The sequence below is a fragment of the Elgaria multicarinata genome, chromosome 2 (genome assembly GCF_023053635.1).
Source record: "Elgaria multicarinata webbii isolate HBS135686 ecotype San Diego chromosome 2, rElgMul1.1.pri, whole genome shotgun sequence".
In the NCBI taxonomy this organism is placed as follows: domain Eukaryota; kingdom Metazoa; phylum Chordata; class Lepidosauria; order Squamata; family Anguidae; genus Elgaria; species Elgaria multicarinata.
Window position 1 is genome coordinate 175656763 of NC_086172.1, and position 5811 is coordinate 175662573.

General features: G+C 46.4%; 1 pseudogene; it reads left to right on the plus strand.

The window, feature by feature from the left end:
• Window positions 1–5460: 5460 nt before the first annotated feature.
• LOC134393863 (U2 spliceosomal RNA) lies at window positions 5461–5587 on the plus strand (annotated as a pseudogene).
• The last annotated feature ends 224 nt before the right edge of the window (window positions 5588–5811 follow it).

The window sequence follows — 5811 nt, forward strand, 5'->3', positions numbered from 1 at the left end:
CCGCTGCCAGTCAGTGGCCCCGTTCAGACAACCTGTTAAACAATGATGGTGAAGCATTTTGAGCTTAGTGTGTCATGTGAACCATGACTAAGTGTGTTGTGTGAACCATTCCTAACCATGGTGGCTACATAACCACGGTTTAAACGTGCTCACTAACTGCTTGCTTCAAAGGGGTGAGCGGCCTCACCATGGCATAGTGCGCAAGATGGACCAAGGGTCTGACTCAGTATAAGGCAGTATCCAATGTTCTTTGCTCTTATGACCGTCTGGTCCATTCCAGTTTAAAAGTAAAGAAGTATAAGAAATTAGGGTTGTGCACGGACCTCCTGATCCTCTTCGGGCTAATCCGCCCGTCCCTGGCGGCGCCAGGTAAGCCAACCCCCCACCCCCTTACCTGTGTCTGTTGTCGCGGGCTTCAATTGAGGCCCCGGCTTGAAGCTGGAAGAGGCCTCGGCCTTCACTTTGGGCTTCAACCGGGGCCTCAATTGAATTGTGCGACGGACCGCGATGGACGCAGGTAAGCCTCCCTCCTCCCTTGCCCCCTTACCTGGCTCCATCACCGCCATTGCTACATGGATGGTGGCGCCGGTGGCGCCAGGTAGGTCAACCCCCCTGCCCCCTTACCTGTGTCCGTCACGGTCCGTCACAGGCTTCAATTGAGACCCCGGCTTGAAGCTGGACGAGGCCTTGGTAAATAAATGCGATTTTCCCCGTGTGATGACACTCATTGTCCAACACTTCAGCCAGCACTCCAGCTCAAAGGGTAGTTGTACCCTTCCTTTTTTTGCTTACACATCCAACTCCTCTCCACCACCCTGCATCCAGAGAACAACATATACCGATGACGGGGAACAAATTTCGTTCTTTAAAAATCTGTATTTGCACAGAAAGGTTAACACGACGGGCAGGTGATATCGCTGGCAGCTGAACAGTCTTATCTCAGCATGCCATGAATTAATGATCGCTTCTGCCATCTGGGAGAACTTAACCCTGCCAAGTAAGAGTTCGGCTGGTTTAATTGGACACGTTTGGGAAAGGCAGCCTAGTAGAAATACTTCACTCTGCACAGAGAGGGAGAGAGACTGTTTGCATTTGAAAGCAGAAAAAGGAGTTTGATCAGAGGCACGTGGAGATCAAAACTGAGTTTAGTCCATAGGTGCGCGCAAGGGGTGTGCCAGGTGTGGCCTGGCACACCCTAATGTCTCAAGCAATAAGCGGCTAATTGAGAGGGGCATTGAGTAGGGATCCATAGGGAGATCCAAGCACAGTGGGAACAGTCTTCCGGCTGCCCTCTGACTATGGAGTAGGACATCAGTGCATTCAGTGTTTAATAAATAAATGAATAATAATTAGGGCTGTGCTCCGCTTCTCTTCAGGTTCGAGAAGCAGAAGCGGATTGGGGTGCTTCACCTCCCCTTAAGGTGGAGGTGAAGAGGATCAGGGGGGGCAGTGAAGCATCACGGAGCGGATCAAGATGAAGGCGGATTCTTCGCCTCAATCTGGAGCTCCAAAAAAGAGGTAAGGGGGCAGGGGGGTGTTACCTGGTCCGTCACGGCCCGTCGCCGGCTTCACTAGAGCCCGTGGCTCAACCCGGAAGTGTAGGCCCCAGGCGGCAGGGGGGAAGGGTCTTACCTGCATTCGTCTGTGGTCCGTCCGTGGCTTGGTCTTCCTGTTTGAGTCCTCGGGCTCAGTTGAAGCAGCTGCTGGACAGACGCAGGTAAGGGGGGAGGAGGGAGGGGACCTTACCTGGCACCGCCGACACCGCTGCGGAGCTCCGATTCGGATCCGGAGCTCCGCAGCGAAGTGAAGCGGACCACTGGCGAATCGGCGTGAAGCGGAGTGGACCCAATCTGGAAGTTGCGGATCGGGGGGGGGGGGGTCCGAGCACAGCCCTAATAATAATAATGTCCTTTATGATTGATATTCAATAAATATTTGCCTTTAAAAAAAAACACCTGGGTGCACATAGTAATGAAATGTCCTGCACTTGCTTATGGTTTAGTCTGAATTATTTCAAGGAAGGAGCTGGCTGTAAGATCAGAACAGATTATCTTTGGGATGAAAACAATGGGGAAACAACTGTGATGGGTGTGGGGGCTGGCTGTGGGGTGGGGTGGGGTGGGGTGGGGGTCCCTTCCTAGAGTCCAGCATCTTTGTTTCCTAAGATTGCCAACTTTTCTTTTTTTAAATGGCTCTGCTAGAAATTAAGCAAGGGAGGGTTCCCCACCCCCCGGCATGGAAATAAAGTGATGCAAAAAGTTTTACCTCTTAAGTGTCTGCCTTCATATATGCAACTGTTAAAAAGGTCACAGCAAGGAAAATGTGTCAGCCTTCCTGGTCTCAAGCTGTCCTGCTCATCCATGGCACAGTGGTTCTGGTATAGGATGATGATATTGTAGTCCAAACCAGCTCCCTGTGAGTAGTCACTTGTGTCGACAAAAGAAACGCTCCAGTGTTGGTTTAAGAGAAGTTTTACTTCAGGGACAAGTAATTTTCCATCCTAGGGTAGGATGGCTGAGGTCAGCCGTGAGGTCAGCAGTCCATGCAGGCAGGAAAAAAGAAGAAGGAAGTAGAGGGAGGAGACAGGAAAGGGTAAAGGAAGCATCCCAGCAATCCCCTCCCACCTTGTTCAGGTACACATTAACACTTTAGCCTGTAATCCGAGTTCTGCTAACAAGAAGAAGACTCAGCCATGATAGGCATCCAGTCCTGAAGTCATCTGGAACCCCTAGAACAGAGCTTTCCAAACTGTGTGTCGTGACACGTTAGTGCATCAGCTGCAATGTGTAGGTGTGTCAAGCGAACATAGCGAGAAACCTCTGAGTCTATGTGAAATAAGCAATACCAACTTGCATGCATTTTTACGCAGCAACGGTGCCGATTAGTACGGTGCACTAGTATATCCCCCTTCCATCGTATCCGTGTATGCACACCACGGTCGAGGGATCATACAGGTACTGCGCATGCGCAGTATGCATAATCGGGTCGAAACAGCTGATTCCGCATCACTTCTGCTGACGCAGCTGCACCTGAAGTGACGCATTCGAGAAATCCCACGGGTCCAGTTTTTTGATAGAACACCGTCTCAACCGCCGCTCGATCGCAGCTCGACAAAATTGGTTCAATGTGAAAAGTCTTGGAAATGTATGTTATTATCTTGCAAATCATATATTTTAAAAAATATAAATGAAAGGTTTTCATGAGATATGTTGCGTCCCCATGCATTTCGTTATTACAATTTATGTATGTGTTCGTATCTCTTATAAGGGGTTAGTTTAACCCAGTGGTTCCCAAAGTGGGCGGTACTGCCCCCTTGGGGGCGGTGGGATTGTATAGGGGGGCGTTAAGAGGCAAGGGGGGCGGCAGGGGGGCGCTCAAGGTGGTTTTTCCATACCAGGAGTTTTGGTTACAGAAGGAAATTTCTGATCACTCTCCTGCACTATGGAGAGTGGTTCAGAAGCTCCTGGTTGCATTTCCAACATCATATTTGGTGGAATGTGGTTTTAATGCGGTTTGCCTACTTCTCTCCAAACAAAGAAATCGACTCCAGATTACTAAACGTGGTGATTTAAGACTCATGTTAAGTGACTTTAAACCAGACATTGGGAAACTGCTATCACTTTATAAAGCCCATCCATCACGTTAAGAATTTACAGAATAGTGAGGTACTCTACCCTAGTTACTAAATGTGATATCTAATATTCTTGCTAAATGACTATCAGATTTCGAAAAGATGATATCACTGCATCAAGTTCATCAATTATGTTTAATTGCATAAACTAAAAAAAATGTAATTGGATTTTGAATAAATCTTCAATTAATTGTTACTGTTTTGAATTTTGTTATTATCTTCCTTAGTGGGTCGTTGAAAACCACTATTCTGAATAATGATTTTTATAGTGTAGGGTAGGGGGCACTGGGCATGAGTTTGTGGAACCAAGGGGGCGGTGACCTGAAAAAGTTTGGGAACCACTGGTTTAACCTCTGGTTTGCTTGTAAAACTGAATTACTGTGTTGCGAAATGATGCATGTCTAAAAAGTGTGTCACCAACATGAAAAGTTTGGAAAGCTCTGCCCTGGAATATGTGTCTTGTGGTGGACGTTGCTGAAACTTTGTTGTATCAGACCAAAATAAATCTGAAGCAGACTCTAATCTAAGACTCTGAGTTGCTGAGGTTGGGCTTCCCCCGTTGTTGAGAGATCTTGAAAGAAAGCGGTCTTGGAGACCACAAGGCAGCCTTGAACCTGCAAAGTCTCTGAAGCCCACTTGGCAGGTGGGACACAGGGGCTCCTTGGTGGGCCAAATCCTGATAAGAAAGAGCCGTCCATGGTGTTTGATTAAAGAGGAACAATTATGCATCACCAAAAAGGGGGGCAAAAGAGGGCACCAATTTGTAACATTTGCATATTCAAATGTACATGTATGGGTGAAAATTTAGAAATAACTATTATTTAAATAGAAAGACATGGCATCTCATCATAGTTCTAGCATTGCTAGAATCATAGAACAGTAGAGTTGGAAGGGGCCTATAAGGCCGTCGAGTCAACCCCCTGCTCAAAGCAGGAATCCAAAACATAGCTGATTTGTGGGCCTGCTCACTGTACTGTCCAAGTGCTCACTTTTCATGGGTACTCCAAGCCCCCTGGAGTCTCTATCCTTATAGTTCTGTAACTTCAAACCAAACTTGGGCCTAATCTACACCAAGCAGGATGTTGCACTATGAAAGCAGTATGAAAGCGGTATATAAGAGGCAGGAGCCACACCAAGCAGGATGGAGCACTGTGAAAGTGGAAGAGGAATATGGTCTGTGTCAATGGGCCCCAACAGTTATCAGTGCACTTCAATACCGCTATAAAGCAGTCGTGTGGCTCCTGCCTTTTATACACCGCTTTCATACTGCAATATCCTGCTTGGTGTAGATTAGATCCTGGACTGGTCAACCCATTAAATAGAGGTTCAATTCCTTTTATTACAGTCAACAGACCAATAAAACATATAAAAACATATAAAAACACATAATAAATATTTTAAATACATGAAATTAAAACAGAGTATGATTACATGAGCCTCCTTAAAGTTCTGTGCTAGAAGCAAAGGAAAATCATGCCACCATAACTGATCTGGTAAGGATTGCGTGATTAAGAAATTTGGCAACTTGTTCAGTGGTATGCTTATCTTGACCCTGTAAAAGGACTGACATAAGGGTCACGGACGATCGTCCAGGTAATCGTTGCGTGAAAGGATGGATAAGGGCTTTTCTTGCCTCCTGATAGAAGCTGCAGTTGAATAATACATGGGAGATAGATTCCACCTCCTCGTTGTTACGGGGCAGCATCTATCTGATAGTGGGACTTTCCCAAATCTGCCCTCCATTACCCTAGAAGGCATAGCATTGAGCCTTGCTAGGGAAAATGCCCGCCTATATTTGGGTATAGATAACCAGCTTAAATACAGAGGTACACTCTTCTTGGCCTTTTGGCTAAGATCAAGTGTAGTATCTGTTCTTATCAGTTTAATATCTGATATGTCCTCTATTTGAGGACTATATATTAAATGGATTTTTGGAACAAATAGAGGTCACCTTCAAATAGAGGGCCGTCCCAGGGCCTAAAGGGGACAGGATGATCAATGTAGCCTAGTGTTGTGTCCCAAACAATATGAAGACACTTCTTAATATGATCCAACACATCTTTATTTGATAGAAAGGAATTCAGATTGTAACGGAGAGAAGACATACCCCTGCCACGGAATACCCTTCTCTAAGGCTTGCTACGTTTGTCAGCTGTTTTATTAGCCAGTTTGGCAGAAGC